The sequence below is a fragment of the Alligator mississippiensis genome, chromosome 3 (assembly GCF_030867095.1).
Source record: "Alligator mississippiensis isolate rAllMis1 chromosome 3, rAllMis1, whole genome shotgun sequence".
In the NCBI taxonomy this organism is placed as follows: Eukaryota; Metazoa; Chordata; order Crocodylia; family Alligatoridae; genus Alligator; species Alligator mississippiensis.
The window spans coordinates 296,671,456-296,694,767 of record NC_081826.1 but is presented as its reverse complement, the minus strand read 5'-3'; positions in this window follow the sequence as shown (position 1 = coordinate 296,694,767).

Below are 23,312 nucleotides of genomic sequence, written 5' to 3'. Positions count from 1 at the left end.
CATGACTGACACCGGTTAAGAATCAACACAACAGTTGTGAGCAAAAATCCACCGTACTTAAAGAAACTATTATTTCTCCAACTATTATTCTGACCTTGCATCTGGCACTCATGTTCTCAAATTGTTCTCAAATCCCACTCTGAAAACACAGTTGTCATTAACATTAACACACAATTATCATTTCAAAATGGACATTCCTTTGCATTCCAACTCCCACCCTCTCTCCTACCCCTCTGCACACACCCCAGGACCTGCCCATCTTTTCTTCATATTGTCAAAGTCAGTCCTAGCTGGTTTGGCTGTCTGTCATGCGCCTCCAGCATCAGCTTTCCTATAGGTTACGGCTTCCCTCAAATAATGATGTGTGCATGTGCATGTATGTGCATGTGCATGTATATGTATGGCACTATATATAAAGGAATCAGTCATTCTTGTGATATTTCATGTTGTTCAGTTGGGACATTTCAACTTGTTGGTGCCCTTTTGGGCAATATTAAATTCTTCCTTAACACTCACACTCAGCCTCAGACACACACGCGCGCACACACACACACTTTCTTGCATTTAAAACCCTCCGACCCTGTAACTATTAGGTGCTTGAAGTCTGTATATTCACAAATATATGACAATGCTATGAAAACAATCTTTTCTTTTTATGGGTGTCACCAGTGACTGATTTTCTTCCATCTCACGAGGCTGCTCTGAATTCATACAGAAGCTACATATCACCTGCAGGGAGTGAGGCCAGGTGGCGGCTGATGGAAGATGCCCAGGATGGCATACCTGCAGGGCAGATTGATTTGCCACTGGCGTATACCCCATGTCTCCATTTTGCTGAGTTGGGGGAGAAAGAAGACTACTCTGGGACTCCAGAGGTCTGTGCTCACATTTACCGGTCTGTCCCTCTGTGTTGCTTAACCTCCTTGTGGGTTGGCTACTCTTCTATAAAATAAAGGCAGTGCTGCACCTCTGTCTCAAAGGGCTGTTGTCTGACATTCAAGCACTGTGACAGTAGAAGACCCAAAGGTGAGAGGCCATGTAAGGCAGGGCATATTTAACTCAGAGCCTTTCTCCATTGCAATTTTGGCCATTGTTATTTAGATTTTGATCCTATACAGAAAAGCTCAGGGCAGCTTCCAACTCATTCCTGCAGGAGCCCACCCAGAGCGGAAAGCTTCCCTTCTGCCCCACAATGGGAAGCCCCAGCGAGAACAACCAACTTCAACAGACCTCTGTGGCTCATACGTTCTACCTTCTGCTCAAAGCTTTTTTTGTCTTGCTCACATCCATTGTCCTATGCCTGTTGTGTCCTTATATTAATCTTCGATAGAGAGAAAGATGTTTTATGACTGTGGGATATTTTTCAAATAAATATTTTCGTTTTACACAAGCTTGTTATTCTGCTCTTCCACAGCTGTTTTGTAATGTCTCCAATTAAGTTGCACTCCAATTCGTCTTATAATAGTAATAATAATAAAACTTTTCCAGAAGGAACGAGGTGTCCCCAAGGAGTGCTATTCCACCACTTCCTCCCTGCTCCCTTCAGTACAAAGTGCTTCTTCATTCAGAACAGTTTGTAGTGCTTTTATTTACAAGGCAGCAGCAGTGCCGGCGTTATTAAAAGCAGCATCACACGATGTTCTCTCACTTGAAAGGGTGACACGGAGGATCACACAAAACCAGAGCTGTGCATTTAAACAAAGCGACTCCTATGGAAATATTTATTTCATGATACAGTCGGGGACCCTTACATGCTTTGTGTTGATTCTGCAAATGGCAAGAAGTCTCAGTAACATTTTATTCACTCCATTTAAGCTACCCTATTTCTATGAACAAATGCGGTATGACGCTCTGGTTGGATTCAGGGGGATCTCAGCTACTCTATGATGATGTGAGGCAGCATCTTATACTTATACTAGTGTTGCTTGGTATTTAGAGAATGAGATTTGTAGCTCAGGCAAATCAACTGAAGACGGCTAGGACAGTTTATACTAGTCAAGGGTATGGCGTACAGTATGTGGGGCCTTTCACTCAAGGAGAACGAACATTTAATGACGTCTCACAAACACGTTTGTGAGACAAGTAGATACATGGTACATTTCCAAGTCCTGTTTTCAAAAGTGACTCAGGTCCTGTCACACGTTACACTTCGGGCATGTTTTATTTAGATCGCAAGAAGCATTACTACAAGTTAGAAAGTCTTCTGAGCAATCACATGGGAATTAGGGCTGGACGAAGCTTTGGTCCTTGATTCGATTTTGCAGAGATTCAGCCTGATTCGATGGTTGACTCTCCGAATCGAATCAGGAGACCCTTTAATCGCTCCGGATGAAATCGGAACCCTTTGAATCAATTTGGAGAGCTTCACAAAATTCAGAGATTCGTACATAGATGCAGATTTAAATGTTTTTTTCTACATCCCTCAAGGTAGCAGGAAGCTCGTGAATGATGCAATGCTGGGGCAGATGGAGTGCACTCTGCAGCAGACCTGGAAGTGGACCAGAAGCACTTCTGGTCCTCTTCCGGGGATGCCGGGGAGAATGTGGAGGGACCCCCTGTGCACCCCCTGGCTCAGTGATTGGGTGCCCCCGTGACTGATTGCTAAGCTGTGGATGTGAGTGTGTGTTGGGGGGGGGGGGGGGCATGCGCTCCCCAGTGGACCTGGAAGTGGACCTGAAGTGCTTCCGGTCCACTTCCGCTGTTGCCACTGAACACAGGGGGCCCCCCGTGATCCTGTGAGATGCTCCATCCACCCCACCATTGCAGCATTCATAAGCCATGCTGTTACCTCAAGGTATATAGAAAAAACATTTAAAGCTGTGTCTATGGCTGAATCACTGATTCTCCGAATCAGCATCGAATCTTTGGATTTGGCCGAATCGAATCGAGGACAGGGATCCGAATCAATGAATAGAATCACTATCCGCAGTTTGGGTCAAATCTGAATCCAAATCAAATATGGCCCTTTCCGCACACCCCTAATGGTAATGCTTACTCCAGTCTAAATAAAACCCATCCTAAGCACTGGAGGCATTGAAGACCCCAATGCACTGTGGTGCACTGTGGTTAGGCTCCCAGAACTAAGATTTTAATGGGGATAAGACACCTACAGAGACAAACAGACAGTGGGACTGATTTTCAACAGTTCCTGAGCAGGCTTGGTACCTAATTTCCATCAAAATCGATATCAGTTAGCCACCAAGCTATTTAGGGGAGTTTGAAATTCTTAGCAGGCACCTGCCTATATCTTCAAGCCCCAAGGACCCTTAAAAACCTAGTCCTCATTTATCCCTTGAGCATTTAAAACATGTTCTAGTTGAGTTTCTAAGGGTTATATGCAGAAAAAGACTAAGGCAAGATTTAGGCATCTAACTGCCACTCTGTGCTCAAGTCCAAAATTCCAGTTTTAAATGGAAATCCTGGAACTGTGTTGATCCGCTTGATGCCCATCTTGTCACCATACAATTTCTTGTTGACAGCCAAGCTCTGCTTGGAAAAGTACCTCACCAACAGCCTATATATTGGTGAGATGTGGAGAAGTGGAGGAGGGAGGTCTTGTGTTACCCTGCTGATTGAAGCACTTCCCCTTTGTGTAGCACAATTTAAGACACATTGAGCCAGAGAGATGTAATGTGAATGAGTTTTACTCTAGAGCCCCATGGGCTGGACACTGATCTGAGGTAGGGATGGTATATATCCTTGCTCCACTAACTATTAAGTGTAAAACAATGTTGAAGCAGGAACTGGAGTCATAGTGTTCCCCCAGATGTAGGTTTGCTCTCTTCCCCAGCAAATAGGTATTTTCCCCTCGGCAAGTGGGGCGAGAAGGAATGAGCAACCCCCACACGCTATCCTGTAACCTGGTGAATAGGGATTACCCATCGCAGGTAAGACTGAGGAGTTTAAATCTCCTCAGGCAGAGACAGGAACTACATTCAGATCCCGAATATGTGATCTACTTGCTAAATTACTGGATAAAAGTAGCTGGATCTTCCTCTACCAGTCTCTGAGAGCAAGAACTGACCCATCCCCAGCTTTTGAAAGGAATTAGACACCTAAATCCAATACACGGTTCAGGCAAGTGAGGGAAGCAACTCTGTATATCCTAAATGTAGGTGCCTAATTCCTAGAAGTTGCTATGATTTAAGACACATCCTTATCCTCAGGATTTCCTCTTGGCTATATCAGATGGATCCCCGGTCAGCTCACTGCCTTTAGTGCTTTCCCATTCTCAGGTATCTAACTCCCCGCATTGGAAAGGGTCTCCAGACACCTAACTAGGTTGCTCTGTTTTCTATTAGGTAGCTAAGAACCTAAACATGAGGTGTCATAACACTGATTACTGTGATATCTAAGTCACCTTTGAGACTGTAGCCCTTTATACAAAAAGGAACTTAAGTGCTGACTGTTACAACACTTAACTTTTAGGATCAATAGCGCTTAGTGGATTTCCTTACCTCCAAGTTAGATGCTTATGCTCAATAACACACAAGGAAAGCTAGACACTCACAAATGAGGTTCACAAAACCTACCAGGATGAGCAGGGAGCCATCTAAATTGGACAATGAGACAGAATGAGAAAGGGTTTTGACCAAAGCCCTCTCAAGTAGGAAGGCACATAGTCTGGGCTAGAGGAATCAGCTATCTCTGCTCAGGATTTCCACCTGGGAGTGCCCTCTTGGAACTAGCACTTAAACAGATCAATCTTTTTTTTTTTTCAGTTATGAACCATCATCCCACGTGCAAACCATAAGGAAGACTGTGGCAGGCCAGTAGGAGGTGCTCCTGCACTGAGCCATGCACCTCACCATGCCCAACCACCTGCCAAGCTCCAAGTGCCTCCCCGGGGCACTTCACATCTGGCCAACTCCCTTCCTGGAGCACACCCACAAACCTGGGGTCACCGCTGCCACCACCCAGGGGTCTGGACTATTTCCGGGCCCTGTGCCTGTGGCCTTATATCCTTGAGGGTGGCTGACCCACTGCAAGAACCTGGGGTGCTTCCTTTAGTTTGAAGAACAAGTAGTAGTCCACTTTGGTCATCCGAGCCACAGGAATAGAAAAGGCATGCCCGAGCCCTCTCCCAAGGGGTCCACCACACTTGGTACAGTGGAGAACTGTATTAGTTACAGAGGGCAGGCTTGGGGAGGAGTACAGAATAGGACAATATCAAAGAATAACCTTAGAGCAAACAGTGTAGCTAAGTAGCTTTTGATCATGCTTAGCAACCAAGTGATAGGCACCAGAGACAGAGGGAGGGGGACACAGACTAGCCCCAGGGCAAGGAGGAGGCTGGAACAGGATTTTATCACATCAACACTATCCTATTCTTCAAGCAGTTAAAGCACTTACCTGGGAGGTGCGATCTTTGCATTTCACTTCCCCTGCTGCTTGATTTGGAGCAGGTCTCCACCCTAGACTTTCCACAGTGTCTTCTGCAGCGTCTCCTCTTGCTGTCGCCCTGCTTTACATCTATCCTTAAAAAGTCATTGGAGCAGGGACTTGAGTGTGATTCTTCCACATCCCAGGTAAATGCCCTAATCAACAGGTTGTAGGTTCAGTCTCTCATTTAAGCTTTCTCTTTGGCTTAGTGAATATGCAAGTACTTAGCACAGAGGACTACTGCTCTTGGTTTGGGTCTCTAGGCACTACCATGAGACAAATAATTAATAAGAGCAGTAATAATAATCTTTACTAAATAAATGGGCAGGCAAAAGACCAAAGTATTATCTAATTAGCAAGAAATATCCTCAACCTCAAGATATTTTTATTGTGCTGACCTGTATAATTAGTCAATATGTCTCCTGGGGAAAACGTACAAGACTTGTTTGTTTGTTTGCTTGTTTCAACTATGTGAAAAGCAAAGTCGGTCTGGTGCCCTTTATTGTTATGGCTGGATGGATGCAGAGTTCAAAGAAAGTAGCAAGCCCGATTACAGTTGTCCACCTGCATCCAGGAAGGCAACGTAGCTTGAAGGTTAAAGTATCAATTGGGAAGTTAAAACTGGATTCTCTTCCTGTTTCTTTCACTGCACCCTACAGCAAGCCACTGGTGACCAGTTTCCGACACTTCCCTCTCCTGAGTATCATCCAGCTCCACAAACAGTGGCCTTCAGATCTACAGGGTGGTGCGCAAAGTGAGATTTTTTGTTTTGTTTTTAATGTGAGTAAATGTGAAAGAAATCATTTGGGGCTCTTACCCACTTTATGTAATACTTTACTCCTCAAAGAGTTTCCACTCTTCAACTGGGTTATTTGTGAACTAAAGTTCCAGTCAGTGCCTACATCTACATGAGATGCTGGCTGCCCAGTTGTTACTGTGCAGTCATTTAGTACTTGAATATCCAAGTACCAAATGACTGTGCAGTAGCCAGCATTACTGCACATTAGCATCCCTGCACAGCTTCATGGTGACACTGAGTGCTCAGAAGTTCATTACTACTGGGAAGTAGAGTCATGTCATGGTGCATGCCCTGCAATGCTACTGTGCAGTAGTAACGAGCTACTGCACAGTAAGCATCTAGTGTAGACACAGCCAGTATGTATAAGCATTTGTTTGTCTTGATTTGAGACGGTAGGTATTTTTAGTGGTTCACAAACTTTCCTTTCAGTATTCATATATTCCTGTTGCCAGTTGGCATTGATATATTCAGTTGTATTGTGGGATTTTTCAAAATACCTACATTTTAGATTGAAAGGATTTTTTTTTTGTAAATTACTGGTTATAATAATAATAATAATAATAATAATAAAATGCTCATGGGAACCAAAATTGAAAGTCAACCCAAAAAAAATCAGTTTTGAAAAAGAAAAGAATAATTTTATCTTCAACTTTTCAAATGTATGTGCACATTTCTATTCTGTGAGTTAATAGCTAGAAACACTGCAGAGAGCTGTATGTTGAAGTCACTTAAATCTACCAGCATTTCCAATCACTTAAAAAAAGTTCTTAGTTTTGATTATTTAAAAGTATCCCCTTGCAGCATAGTACATAATCTATGGCAGCTTCTGAATATTTGATTTCAGTGACTTTACATCGACCTGTTCCCTAATGTTTCTTCCTAAGATTAAAGTGCTCTGTTTAAGGCAAAACAGTTGATAAGTATATGCAAATTCTTAGCAGTTTAGGACATTTATTTATTACAGCATTATGATTAGGCATGAGTGACCTCCCTGCAACTGTAAGCAATCATGATGGATAAAATTCAATTCATTCCTCAAAGAAGACTATAGTAAGACTTTATAGTTTGGGGGCCCTTCATGAAGGAACTTAAATCATAATAAATTAGGATTAGTAACAAGGAAACCATGAAAAGAAAGCTGAACTGTAGAGGAGACATAAGTAATAATAATAAGATAATCAAACCAGTGATACAAAAGCTGACATTTCAGCAGTAATCCTCGCCATTGGAAGTTCTACTCTGAGATAATTAACTGTAACATCAGATATACTTTGCAAAATGAGAGCTAAGGTGTGCAATTCATCAAGGATTTCCACCCTAAAGCAGTGGCCTAGTTAAACAAATACAGAATAGAATAGGATTTATCTGGTCTATTTTGGGTCCATTTAAAACAAAATGGTGTTGGGCTTAATAGTGCTCCGATTCAAGTTCAAGTTTCATTGAACTCAACTGAAGCATGCCCTTCTTGCTTCTGGATCAGTCCTCAATTCCTGGACAATCATGTGCTTGATATGCATCTCCAGTCACCAAGAGTAACCACACGGTGGGCTAGAACCTGCTGCCTTTATGAGAAGTCGGGGTGTTTCATTCATTTCAAGAGGAGTCCTTGAGAAGTCTAATAATGACCAAGGGTAACAAAATCTAACCTTAACTGGGCATATCTACATGTGCAATTCATGTGCCTGAATTTTCTGCACAGAAAATTCAGGTGCATTAAACTGCACCCAAACACACATTTCCATGTGCTCCTGAAGCAAATTGAGCCTGACAGAAGCAGCCTAGTCCAGGGCAGCTCCTGCTCTGCTCTGCCCCCCTGCAGCATCCAGGGGGAGCTCCTGGCTCTGGCTGCAGCTGTCTGGGTGCCAGCCCCAGAATGGCAGGAGCATGGAGGGATGGGGCTGGCCTGAGCTGGTGGGGAGCAGGGCAGGAGCTGCCTTTGGAACTAGGACCAGATCATCCCCCCTGCCCCTTGGAGTTTGGGGCTAAACTAGAGCCAGGGACAGATCCTGCCCACCCCTAAAACAAGCAGCAGTTCTATCCCCCTGCTGTCTGGGTTGACTGGGATCAGATTGCTCCCGGGTAAGCATTTACATGTGCATTCAGGTGAATTAATGTAAAGTGCTGTTCGCTAATACCTGTATCTGTTGGTTCTAGCCAACGGCACTTGACATTAATCTACTGTGCAACAATTGCCACACACGTGTAGACAGTGACACTTTACTGTGCATTAGATTAGTCTAATGCACAATAAAGTACATGTGTAGATGTGCCCACTAAGTAGTTGCAAAGAGAAGATACCACAATTAGTAATTTGCAAGTGTCATTTCCTGATAAGCAGACGCAGTCATGGCAATTACTCACTAACAACAATACACGCCAATGTTTGGATGACAAATTTATATTTCTAACTTTTAAAGGAAGTCTCACTTTGTTTGTTTCTTACAGACCAGAGTGAAGTGCCCTGACTCATGCTTGTAATGACTTGGAGAAGTCTTCTTGAAACTGAAAAGATTATTTCTATATGTAACTGCTCCACAATTTGAGTAAAAGGCTACAGCTCATTGTGTTAACCGCTATTAGAATTGCCTCATGATTACTCATATTAATTAATAATCCTATGTACTATGACCACACATATATCCATAGCAAATAAACTAAATGGCAAAAGAGATGGATAAAAAAGGACTTGTATTTCAGTTGCCACTTTGAATTCAGCAGGGTTGTTAATTGTTACAGCTTTGCAGCATATTCAAAACGTTCAGAATTCACCTGTTTTCAAGGGCATAGATCCTCAGTGTTGTGTACAGCATGTTTTGCATCTGCAAAGCTTTTTGTCATAGTTGCACATGTATACCCTTGAGCTTGATGGATGCAGTTTCTTGTTGTTGTTGAGGATTTTGAATGTCAAGTTCCATCGGTTATATGCTAGAGGTCAAGTGATGAAATCACAAGCTACTTCTATTGGTTCCCTGATTGACTACCCAAAGAACATGTCTTAGATTGAATCAGTAGAAACCATTTGGACTCATTCTCAGTGAAAGTAGCCACATTATTTGTGCTTTCCCTGATTCAGTCAAGGAAAATCTAGTTTGGTTCTTATTCTTCTAAGGGTTATCCTTAGTTTATTTATGCTAGTCTATCCTAGTTTATCTAGGATTACCTAGAACTAGGTTATCCTTAGTTCTAGGTTATCCTTACCTAACACCACAAACAGCTTTACAGCACTGTGCTAATGAACACAGTCCTTGAGCTGGTGGAAAGAAGAGGAAGCTGAAGGAAGCTGTAAATTGATAAGGCAACAGGAAAGATATGCTCTGCACAGTTCTTAGTGGAAGTGTATGGGAGATATACTTTATCATCCACCCAAAACATAATCTTGGAAGGAGGATAACTACTGATGCGGGTTGGTGCCGAAAAAGATATGCCAGGGATAAGGGAAGCCTACCACCCACTAATAATGATGCAAGGGTGTAGCAGGTCATCATGTATCATCCCCAAGAAGATACGATAGGGTGACCAGCGAATGACATTGAGAGTCTGGTGCTGACAAGGTGATTGTGGAGATCTAGAAAGCCATGATGAAAGCATCTTGAGGTTTCACTAGGTAGAAGAAGCAGTCTGGGGATTTGGTGGCATACTGCTAAGGCATCTGTAAGTATACTTTCTGGTCCCAGTCCTTTGGTTACTGATCTTTATGAAGAATATTGACTTGAAGACATATTAGCCTGTTTTGTTTGTTTGTTTTTGGCAGGGGGTGTTTTTTATACCACTTTACAGGAAACCTTACAAGTTATTAGAAAAAAGATTGACTATTTCTCTCCAAAATAAACTGGGGGGGGTGGGGGGGGAGGGTGCTTTATTTAAAACAAAAAAGTTCTATACAAAATAATTTGAAGGGTTTTGAGGGTTTTTTTTGGGGGGGGGGTTATTAAACAATTTGGTAGATTTTCAAAGAAAAAATATCTTAACTGAAAACCTTTATTGAAAAAGGGGTGGGGTGGCAACTTTACTGGAAAAAAAATCTAAATACCACAAACAAATAAATAATTGTATTTCCCTTACCAGCAAGCAAATCCCAATAACTGTGTGGTGGGGAGGGAGGTGGAGATATATACAGAGCTTGAGAGAGAGAGAGAGAGAGAGAGTGCTAGGCTTTGGGTTACCCAAAATTCATGGTCATGGACCTTTTGATTTGGTGGCCAAAGACAAAATCAAGAGCATATCAGCTTCCAGTTGGAAATAAATGAAATTACAATTTCCTCACTAGGGCAGAGAAGAATAGGTAAAGGTGTTGTATCTTCTGAAGCTTGAAAATGAGGTAAGAGACCTAAAATATATATCATTTTCCTCCAAACTCCTTTGACTTCTTTCACACTCATTTCAATGTAAAATGAGTTGGCTAAGTTTGAGATGTGTCCTCATCAGTAATCTAACTGATCATTCCCCATATTGTCCAGCCAGCTGGTGTGTATTTTATGTAATACAGTATAACCCAAACCAAGACCCAAACCAAGGGCTTCATTGTGCAAACACTGAATAGCAGACAGATCCGGACTCAAAGGGTGTTTAAGACATGCTCCAGGAGGCGGGGGGGTGCTTTAATTAGTGCAGCTCTGAGAACGAGCTTTAGTTAAAGCGTCCCCGCCACCATTTTTCACTGCTGATACACGCGATGCTGGAGTGTGCTGAAGCGCAGTAATCACCATGTCCCAGCAGACTCGATTAATCGAGTGTGCTCCAACGTGCTGTAATTAAAGTGCATCAGAGCAGCCTCCCTGCACGTGTATAGGAGCCCAAAGAGTTTAAAATATACATAGATAAAACAGACAAAAAAGAAAGGAGATTCAGGAGGCACAGAGAAGGAGAAAGACTTGCCCAAGATCGAGGAGAGGGTTTGTAGTGGAAGTGAATGGAAAAGATCACCCATTGCTATGTAACAGTTCTTTGTTGGCTTCAATTAAATGTATTTCTGACTTCACACCACTTCCAAGTCTATCGCTATCTACATCACAGTAGACACTATTACACAAGACAAAAAATGCTCTTTCTATGTGGCAATAGAAATCCTGAGGACTGAACAGGCCACAAAGATTTAGCAACCCTCTCTTTTGATGTAGTCTCCATGCAAGTCATGCAGCGAGCAGACTAGATGCAAGCAGGTTATCAGAAGCTAGCACCACTGCTCATCCTGTACGACAGAGAGCTTGGACATCCGTTTCTTGTGCTGTCAGCTTCACACCTTCCCCTAGCCAACGATTCGCTTTAAAAAATATCACCAATCAATTTGCTCTTGATTTTAATCTACTGGACAAATGTAGGCAACTTTAATATCTTATTTTTCCCCATAATAATCAGAGAAGTCTCGTCTGGCACAAAAACATTATCCCAGTTTTGCTACAGTACTTTGTATAAAGGGAGAGATAGTGAAATGTCAGCCATTTGATTATACAGAACTTGCCCCGGCTTCTCCTCCAACTTTTGTTTAATATTAGATAAAACACACAGCACACACAGATAGCAGCGCAGTGTGTTATTACAGGATGCTACGGTGAGCAAATGTTATTTCCTATTATCCAGCCGATCTTGAGATAACTGGGGCTTTGCGAATAAACTTTGCTTAAAAAAATTGCATGGTCCACTTTAAAATCTAATTCCAGAAAAGGTCCCTGTGATTCATCCTTCCCAGCTCCAAGGCAAACAGTGTGATTGGTAGCACATTCATAATTCAACATGGTTAAATGCCAAGGGCCGAACAGAGAGCACCCTCCTAGCCAGCATGAGCAGAATGACATTCATGGTTGATTCAGCTTCTCGCAGCAAGCTGTGTAATTGGAAAAGCCAAGGGAAATGACCCCAGTCTCTGTGTCCTGCTGATGTCAAAATGCATTCGCATCACTCTGACAAGTGGCCAGTTTGGAGGGTTCCTTTGAATTGGAGGCTGGGAGGAAAGGTAGCAACTTGTAAGGAGCCTGAAATAGATACAGTGCAGGTAGAGAACACACTACAGAGAGGCAGCTTTAAATGATTTGTGTCTGGTGTCTTGGAAGAAGGCAAGGAGACAGCTGGAGGAAGAGAAGGCTGGTGGCTTCAGATGGGCACCGATATATGCGCTCATATTTAAGAGATATGCTTACTTGGCACTTACTAGGCTGCATTTGTTCTAAAATGTTTAATATCTGATTGAAGGAAGCACCCATACCTATGTAGTCTGGGGCAAGATACCTTTTCATCTGAAATCTCCTCCGCTAGAGACAGAGAGCTAAACTTGTGCAGTTTTTGAGGGAGGTCCGCTCCGGAACGGAGGTGACTATTGTAAAAAGATGTTTGCACCTACCTATTGTCTTCAATACCTATTGTACTGAAAATGATTGTATTTCTCTGTCAACTTGCATACACTAAACATAAGATAACATATGTGAGGGCTAGTTAGGCCATTAAAACTCGGTGGAGAGTAGTGGGGGGTTGGATCCAGCAGGGTGGCTGTGCTGAACATGGACTCTTGTCATGTTTGCCCCTGTCTGTGTAGCTCTGGTCCCTAAGAGGTAAATGCTACCACCATTGCTTATCCCCTGTTTTTCCCTGCTGCTGAATTTAGGACAAAGAAGCAGCAGCAGTGGCATCCCTGAGCGCTGGTACCACATGAAAGCCAGGAGTCCAGCCAGCCCCTGTCCCGATCAGCTGGTGAGCTCAGAGCAACTAGCTCATACAGAGCTCTGGCAAGAGGCCTCGCAAACCGGGCAATGAGCTCAGACTCGCAGCGTATGCACGGTATAGAGAAAGCAGCAAGCGCTGCACACCCCTTACCCCATTTCTGGATCTGCTATTGGAGACTAACAGTAACTGCTGTGGTTGTAGGTAGTAATTCTGATCTATCAGGTCAGAGACCGATTGTGCTAGGTGCTGTACATACTTATAGGTACTGACCAACCTGACCCCAAACAGCTTACCATAAAAAACAAACACCCGCACACACAAAAACCGACCACAAGTACGAATAGCCAGCTAACACAATAAGTATCTCATTGTAGGGAAGGCGGATGGTAATATGCAGAAGGACATATGTAATTCCTAGTCAGAGAGGCACTTCTGACTTGTCGCCTGCCCATGGAAGGAGGAAAGCAATCTGTTCCCTACAAACACCTTTGTGTCCTTCCGTTCGGAAGAGCAAGAAGCAAGGGGAGAAGTGCTCAAGTGCGAAGAATGAGTAATTACAATCAGGGAACCTTTTTAAAAAGCCAATAGAAGGGCACTGAGCAGTGACGCGACGTGGGTACCCGGTGCCTGGGGGCCAATGCTTGCATTTGCACACCCCGCTCCCTCCCCGTCCTTCTCATAGCAATACTTCAAGTCACGTTGTGCGATAAGAACTCTGAAGGGCCCGGCTGGCACCCCCCTCCATCCCGGCCAGCAAGCGGGCACCTTTCCCCCAACCTGTTGGTCTGCCACTGGCACTGAGATACAAGCAATAAAACTTGGAGAGAGAGTATGACTTTGGAGCTAGCTTTTTTCCAGAGATCTAAACCTGCTGGTTAGATATTTAGAAATTTGACCTGAAACCTCTTAACTCTACATCTCAAGCCCACACCAGCACTTAATAGCAGGAAGCTTAGCTGTTCCTGAGGGATGAAGGGATGGGTACATTCCTTGAGACTTAACAAATGTGTGACTCAGAACAGACCTTGCAGAGAACATACACTCTGGTCTCTTAAAATAAAGCGTGGTGTGGTATATCCAAAGGTTAAGGTGGTGAGTGGCATGTCAGTTAGAAAGTGCATACAGTACTGACAACAATTGCAGAGATCTCTGCAAAGCCACACACACATACACACCTTTTTTTTTTTTTCAGTGCACAGCCAGACTTCTCCATCTCCAGAAAGGAGACAACTGCCATGAACAAACGATGCTACTGGTTTTTGCAGCGAGCTAGCATCATCTATCCATTTCTTTTGAGCTCTGGACTGTCACTTCCATGGTGAACTGAGAAATGAGGGATCACATTAAACAGCTTCAGGCAGCTTCAGTTTGTGCACCATTTCAACTGTTTTGATGTGTGTGTATTTGAGGGGAACACACTAAACTACTTTAATCTTTCCTATGGCCCCAGCCCTTTTTTATCTGCACCATAAGCCTTACATTCCCAGAGTGCAAAAGTTGTGCATTTCTCCCATCTAAGGTGTGATGTTAGGGGGAAACATGCAAGTACCACTCTTCTAGCACACTAGCAATTCACCCATGTTCTTCAAAATGCATGATAAAAAAAGTATTTGTCACCATGGCATGCCATGCAAGGCAGGGGATGATCAGGCCCCTTGCAGATATTGCATATAAAATATGTTTATTATATTAATGGAGCAATAAGCTGTAACATGCCACACATTCAAGCAACATGTCACCTGCTAATAAGCCCCAACAACATGGATTTAGCCCCAAAGATGTTATTTGTGAAATGTAAAATATCTTTGCAGTTTGCTTGTATCAATCTTTAATTTGATCATGTGGCATCTTACCCATAGGGTGATAACATTTGGCCAGGTCCTCCAGCATCCTAGGGTGGAGAGCTTTCTTCCCCCATCCCTTCCTGCCAGGGGACTCTCTGTGACTCATACTGAACTCTTCTGCTCCAGGACGCTTCAACAGGAGATGTCATGACTCGCCACCCTTCCTCCCTTTCCCCAGCCAGCCTTCAAGGCTGCTTCCTTAAGGAGCACCTCTTTCCTGCGGGGAAACAAATGCTGGGCATGGCATGCTTTTCTTGCACACAATAGAAAACTGAGAGCGGGGAGAGAACTGCTTCAGAAAACCGTGGGCAGGACAAGACAGGGAGAGAAGAAAAAACACATGCACAAACACACTTTATACAGTGTCCTGGGAGAGTCTGACCCCTGCCCTGCCCCTAATGTACCTCTGCCATCCCACACCCTTTATACAGGCCTCCCCAATGCTGTGCAGGGGTCTGGGGACAGCTCTTCCACCCAGGGGTAGCTCAGCTGGTAAGCTCAGGCTCCCTTCTCATTAGCAGCACAGCTGAAGGTGGGGAGGAAGGGGAAGAGAGGATAGGCCAGGCCAGCAGCTCTCCAGCCCCACCTTGCCGGCAAGTGCTGGCACAACAAGTTCCCAGGGCACTTTTTTCCCACTTGGGTAGCTTGCCCTGTGAAGGTGACGCAGATCACATAATGTGACGGTTCCCATCAGGCAGCATTACCTGTTGCTAGATGGGAACAGTATCTGTCAGCGGCCAAGGACTTTCAATTCTACGTTCTGTTGTAGTTCCCTTCCTGAACAAGATGCTGACAAAACGATGATCTTTGTTTCAATCAAGCTGGTGCTCTTTCAGCTCCCATCCTTAATCATCAAGCATCAAAGGTTTACAGTAGCTATCAAGAAAATTATATCTTTTTTTTTTCTCTCTACCCCTTCTTTGCTTCATCCATATTTTTGAGGCACACTTGATGCATGTGACCATCATTCCCTATAATTACTAGTCTCAGGGACTACGACTATCTCTGATAGCTACTAAAAAAAGCTTTCCTTTAGCTCAAGCCATGAAGCCTGTATTTTTAGTGCCAAAATCCAACGGCCACATCCTATTCCACCTCTAAGGGTGCATCTATACATCGCCCTATGCCAATGTTGTTACTACACTGTGCTTTAGTGCTTCCTTTTGGAAATACTAAAGCGCAGCATGGTAACTGCCGATACGGTGCAGTAACTGCCCATACTGTGCTGTGTGCATCGTGCATGGTTAGTTTTTGCCTCTAATTCACCATTGCAGCATGCTAAAATGGGGTAATGTGCTGCTATGGCGGAGTAGCTACCGGTCACATGTAGGCCCATGTCACCCTATGTCATTGTAGCACATAGCTGTGGTGATATAGGGTGATGTATAAGATGTCTGAAGGGCACTTATGTTGTTAAGAGGAAATCTACTCCAGTCGGCTCAGGAATATCTATGTACATTGTCAAGTGGGAGAAGGAAGTGGAGGTGTCCGTCTCCCATTTATTGCCCAATAGCCTTATAGTGACGTCACATGTCCAGAAAGTGAGAGACTCAGGTACTAGTTCAGCTTCAGTCTGATTAAACTCATCTCTCTCACTTCTCAGCAAAATGCCCCAGTATGGGCTTGCCGAGGGCCCTTTCTATCCATTCTGTTGAAGCTAGGCCACCAGGTGACAAGGAAGGCAACAATCTTAAGACCCAACATAGGTGCCCTGGGCAGTCCATGTAAGGAGAGTACTGTGCCTCCCTTGGCAGGGTAGAATCACTTTCCTGAAACCAGGACTTGTCTTTGGTCAAGTGGCCACGTAGGCAGAATTGGACCTGGGCCCCAGCATCCAAACGAAATGGTGTGTAGGAAGTCATGTTTTATTACATTCCGGTCATTGGGAATTGTTCACATACCCTTCTGACTCTGTCTTGCACATGCTAGAGTGCCAAAAGAGATACCAAAGTCCATAAGGAAAGAAAGTTAAAGGGTAGGTTTGCAATCAGCTAGTGGAGTTTAATAGACTCCCGGGCGACTAGGGAATGACAAATATTCTACAAAGTTATCTTGCCATGTCTCCCATATTAGGTATAAAGACTCCAATTTTTTTACACAGTGTGATAGACACTGTGCCAAAAAAAATACCCTTTATTTTTTTAATCAGGTACTGTGGTTAATTTATTGTGAGTTTTACTGTTTCCAGAGCATGCAGGCACTACCGTTTGAACATAATAGTTGAAGAAATATAGTCTTATGCTTCATTTACTTATACTGGTTGTAATAGCGAATGTAAATGTTGAATGTTTAATACTTAAGACAATTTCTGATGTCTCAAATATTAATCCTAGCCCATTATTTTAGTTTTTCCCATTGGCCAGAATGATATATATATATATATATATATATATATATATATATATATATATATATATATATAAAGATATAAAGTCTCCCCCATCTCACACCCTGCTCCTTGGGAAAGTTTATTGTGAATAAGGGAAGAAGTGCAATGTTTAGCTAGAATTGAAGTGTCCTGGTCTCCTTCCTTTCTCTCACATGCAGGTGGTGGTATTGAAGTTTTCTTTCTCAGTAATAATTTATGTGTCTGATTTATTCTTAATTTCTTTGAAATGTACTTTATTTTTGATACGGTTGAAAATATCTTTCAGGTCTTCGGCTTTTGTGTGTTGGGGAGAAATTTGACATTCTCTGAATGCAATTACACATTTGCATTTTTTTATTTTTTTATCTGGCGCTGGGCAAATCATTGAGTGAATAATTTATATGATGAATTTCACCTCCTTTTCTCTTCATGCACTGCACAAAAACACCTTATTATTTACCATTTGCATTATAGTAGCACATTGATCTCACTTGCAACATCAAGATGCTATTGTAATAGTAATAGCACATAACATGTATGAATGACAGCTTGAGAGGATGGGGTCCCTACTGTTCACGTGCTTTATCAGCCTGATCCAACGGAAATCAGGGGGAGGTTTGGTACTCACTTCTGAGAGAGCTGGATCCGGTTGGCCATTGTGGATAAAGCTGAATTTCCTCCCTTGCCTTTCATGATGAGCATTTCCTTTATTTATTTGTTTCCCCCCACATCCCTTATTGACTTGCTTTTTACCTAAAGGCTTAAGATGACCATGATCATAACTAATTACTTAAGATGGTCCAAAAGGTCTTTCATATTTTCTACCTAAGGGAACTTGACCATCTTTAGTTTCCCCTCAGCCTAAAGAAGGGCGTGTGTGCCCAAAAGCTTGCAAATAAATTATTTTATTTTTTTGCTATGTTCTAGGTGGTCTAATAAAAGGGATTACCTCTGAACCAAGAGTTTTAGAATTTTGTATTCCTTTTCATTTTTGGCAAGCACTTTTATTAGCCAGTTTTGGGGGGGTTTTTTATTTATTTTTTTAATTTTACCTGTTCTGTTGCAAGGCCGGGAGATCCAAACAAATACATGCCCACGATGGTGATAGTAGCTATCAGTGAATGCTGTCCACTACCCACCTAGGAACATCTGCAACCTAAAATCTTCAGAGGAAGCCTGGCTATTATTGAGTATACAGTGCCATTTGTTTTGGGGGGGTTTTTAACACATGTATGCCATGAACAAATGCTTCCTACAGTGTATTCAAAAAGGCTTTGTCCGCTCCCTTTTTTTTTTAAAGTGAGACAAGCAATGACATTTCTATTGCTGCCCTTAGAACAACCCATATCATTTGTACATTTATGTTTCTTAGCCCTTGTGAAGAAGAGCATTTGCAAGCTCCCTGTGGGCATATACAACCATATCAAATGGCTCTATTGGACCGCTGAGGTGCCCAATCTCAGTGAGTAAGCATCAGCCTTCGAAATAGAAGCCACATTTAAATAGCTGTGTGGCTTATCCTTGGCTTGGCAGTGTCCTGAGAATTAAGTAGATGGCGAAAAGTAGATGCCATACTGAGCGTGTTAACGTGAGATGCTAGAAGTACAGTAGAGTAATTCTGCAGCACATTAGCATGTTACAGAGAAAGCCGTGCTAATGCATTAATACACAGCAGAAGTAGTCTACTGTGCATTAGCGTCACGTAAAAAACATGCATCAGCACTACTGCACAGTCGCACCAATTACGGCACATTATATTTAGTACCTGTAATTACAGGTATCGCTGGCGATGCATAGGGGCTACACACAGGTGCACGTGCACCCCTGGAGCATGATAGTGAAATGGCACTGTCGATACCATCGGTGGCAACTGCAGGTGGGCATTTACCCCCTTCCCCATACCGCCGACTGCACCATGGCTGCCTGCGGGAGCTTCCCGCTTACTGTCGCCATGCTCCCACCACCGACAGTGCCGCCAGTACCTGTGGGAGCTTGCCGTGTCCCCCCAGCCTTTGGGGGCATATGGCGTTAATGACAGGTACTAAACGTAATGCGCCGTAATTACAGTGCATTAATGCATGTGTAGACATGCCCGCTGAGGCAGAGCACAGGCCCCAGCTAGCCCAGTATTCTGCCTCTTATAGTGGCAGAGAGGAGATGCTAAGGGGAAATGCATTTATGCAGAGTCTGTTCACACAAATCTGTCTCCTGCTCCTCTTCCCCTCACAGGTTTCAGCAATTAAAGACCAGTAGGCAGTCCTAATTTGGAGCTTGCACTGGTAACAAATATGTTTCATACTCATGGATAGGTGTATTCTTCCTGAATTTGTCAAATCCTCTTTTGAACCTGGTTACATTTTTACCCTTTACAACATGTTGTGGCAATGAGTTAGTTCCAAAAGTTAAATGCACATTACAAGGGAAAACCAAACCAAAGCAAACCAAACCAAACACACACACACACCCACAAACCCCTTCCTTTCAATATGCTTCCCAAGATCTATCTGAGCAGATCCCATTGTGTTCACATTTTGTCTAATAAGAATTGGGCAAATACCTCAGAAGAGTTGTGCTGAAAACCAGAACTAAATTCACTTTATGTCCTTGCTTTGTGTCCACATCCTAAGAGAGGGGCAGACACAAATGTCTGCAGAAAAAGAGGAAGATATCCTATCCATATTGAAGTCCAGGATTGGGTTCATTTATATATATGGGGAATACATATATATATATATACACACACACACACACATATATACATATATATATACATACATATATATATGTGTGTGTGTGTATATATATATAAAACAATATATATATTTGTTTTATATATATATAAAACAAATATACAGAGAGAAAGAAAGAGAGAGAGAGAGAAGACAAAAAGTAGAGATAAACAACATGCAAAGAAATAGTTTTAAACTTTAAAAAGTTCTGGTTACACTTTTATTTTCATTTTGAAGGGTCACATAATTTTTATTTTTTCTTTTCTTCTAAGAATGGATCTTTTTCTATATTCTGTTTTGGAAAATGTTATTGAAAATGTTTTAAAATAGTGTTACTTTTTTGTTTTTTTGTTTTTTACTTTGCTGAAAACAAAAAGTGTTTATGAACAGTAGTATCAATGCTTTGATAAAATGTTTGATATGCTTAGATTATTATAATTTTTTTTTAATTCAGAAGTTAATTTTAAATTTTTTATGGGAAAAAAAAAAAGACCTGGTATTTAAAAAGGCATTTTTGGATTAAAAATACCTTTCAACTCAAAACCTGTTTTCCTGCTCAAGTGAAACTTAACTTTGAATACTTAAATTTGATTACTTACTACTTCATGTTGAAAATTTGAGTCTAAGACCTAGCCATCCACAGAGAAAACAGACACAGTACTATGCCTGTCACATGCTCAAAACGTGTGATAATCTTATTTTAAATAATGTTTATGAATGATGTACAAGATGCAGCTTTTTAGCAGTGATGATAATTGGCTGCTGGAACAGATCACCAAGTGTAGTAATTAATTCATCATTACCTAGAGTTTTTAAATACAAATTATATATCTAAAAGCTACCTAAAATTACATATGTGAAAGACACATCCTAGCACAAGTGGTCTTGGAAGTACTTGCTTTTTCACCGTCTAGCAAATGATTCACTGGTTGGGGTCCTGTGGCCTGTATTATGCAAAAGGTCAAAATGAATTATTTTAATGGTTTCTTCCAGCCTTAATATTGAAGGGAAAAATCCTCACCTGATGTAAACTGGAATAACTCCATGGACTTCAGTATATCTATGCTGATTTATGTGAATTGAGGCTCCATCTCTGTGAACCTGCAACTGTTGGTTGGAATTATTCAAGGCTAGATTTTGGTGACCCTTAATTATGTAGAGTACCCCATTAACGTTTGAATCCCCTGGAATAATATAAGGAGGGAGTTGAACTTTGACAGGAAGGGGGAGAATGACAGAACCGGGCGTTCAGCGAACCGTTTGCAATAATGAATATACAGAAGAAACCTGTCAGCTTCTGGCTATCATTTCAGAGAGAGCTGCCACTCGAGGTGGGGTGAAGGGTGGGGAGGAGACAGACAGGGGAGGAAGAGGGAGCAGAGAGGTAACACGAATTATGGGATTTTCAAAAGCACGTTAGAAAAATGAGGCGCCTAGCTCCTTCCAAAGCACCCATTCGTCCTCAACCCCCCCATAGGCACCTTTGGAAAATGTCACCCTAAACTGGATGAGTGCATTATTCACCACAAATTATTTGACCAGCTCTACTATTAATAATGATACTTAGCATCAGCTGAATAGCATTTTTCATCTTCAAAGTGCTTGTCTTTTGTTAACTAATTCATTAGTCTCATAGATCTCACCGGTAAGATTTCCCTGATATGTAGCCTACATATTCTTTTTGCTCAGTTCCTTCCCCACGCTCTCCCGGCTGTATCCCCCTGGACCACACTTAACAGCTCCTTTCTCTCTCTTCTTGTGGCCAGACTCCTCTGTAGTGTAACTCTGCCGAACTGACTTCAGTGGAGTTACACAAGGAACGATTGTGGTCCTTGGTGATCACCACGTTCCTCAGATACAGCCCTGGCGGATGTGCATCTTATTCTCCATCCCACCCCTAGCTATTATTTGGCCAAGCTGTACATATTTACTGTCGTTCATCTTCCCTCATAAATCAGTCCCTCCAGCCCCTCAATCATGTTCGTTGAACTTCTCTTTATTACCTCCAATTTGCTCACAATTATGTAGTACTTAATAGCTTTTCTGAATAACTTTAAGTCAAGAATGACACATGATGGGAAGTGGAAATAAGTTGTGAAATAAAGGCACATTCTGGCATGCACTGGACACAGGGCACTTTTACTGTAGCCTGCCACATTGCTTACACATCCCTTCTGCCCATTTGGTATAGTGAATAAGACGGTGAAGAGATTCAGGTCCCTCAGTCTGTCTTCATAGGATCTTACCTGCAGGCCCTCAACTATTTGAGTAGCCCTTCTCTGAACCCTTACAAGGTTGTCCACATCCCTCTTGAAGTGTGGTGCCCAAAACTGGATGCAGTACTCCAAATGCAGCCTCACCAATGCCTCATCGAGGGGAAGAATCACCTCCCTGCACCTGCTCCTGAGGCACCTGCTGATGCAAGAAAGAGTGCGGTTGGCTTTGCTTATTGCCTCGTCACATGGGCGACTCGTGTTCATTTTTGTGTCATGATTTTTGCATCCACCAGAACTGCAAGATCCCTTTCCACTGCCGTGGTACTCAGAGTGGCAACCCCCTCCCTCCCCCCCCCCCCCAGTCTATAGATGTGTTGGAGATCCTTTCTCCCCAGGTGCAGCACCTTGCATTTATCCTTCTTGAATTGCATCCTATTCTGATCTGCCCACTTCCCTGGTCTGTCCAAATCTGTCTGAATTTGCTTCCTGCCCTCCAGTGTGTTTACTGTACCCCATAGTTTAGTGTCATCTGCAAATTTGGATAAAGTGCTTTCAACACCTTCATCCAAATCGCTGATGAAGATATTAAACAGTACTGATCCAAGGACAGAGCCTTGGGGGACACCACTGCCCACATCTCTACAGGGAGAAACCTCCCCATCCACCACCACTCTCTGGGTGCATCCCATAAGCTGGTTTTTCACTCAGCTGACTGTGAAAAACCCCACATCACAGCTACTCAGTTTGCTCGTACGAATTGGGTGCGACACTGGGTCAAAAACCTTTTTAAAATCCAGGGAAATAATATCTACTTCCTCCCCTGCATCTAAGCACTTTGTGACCTGATCATAAAAAGAGACAAGGTTGGTCAGGCAGGATCTGCTTGCTATAAACCCATGCTGGGTGCCCCTTAACATTGTATTACCCACTGGCCCCCTGCAAACGTGATCCTTTATGATTTTTCCTAAGGTCTTGCTGAGAGAGGCTAACCAGCCTATAATTACCCAGGTCCTGCTTCCTCCCCTTCTTGAAGATAGGGACCACTTTGGCCCTTTTCCAGTCTTTTGGTACCTATCCCGAGTGCTACGAGTGCTCAAACAGTTGCTCCAGTATGTATGTATGTATGCAAAACAAAGGAACATTTTTCCCTCGAAGATGTTTCAAGATAAATACTTTCAACCAGCTCTAATTAAGACTGGATTTTTTTTGCCTAATTCAGATTACCAAATTGGCAGAAATTTGTAAGCAGTGTAACAGGCTGTAGCAAAAGTGCCCTGTGTCCAGAGCATGCCAGAATATATTTCAAAAGAAAGGGCTTTC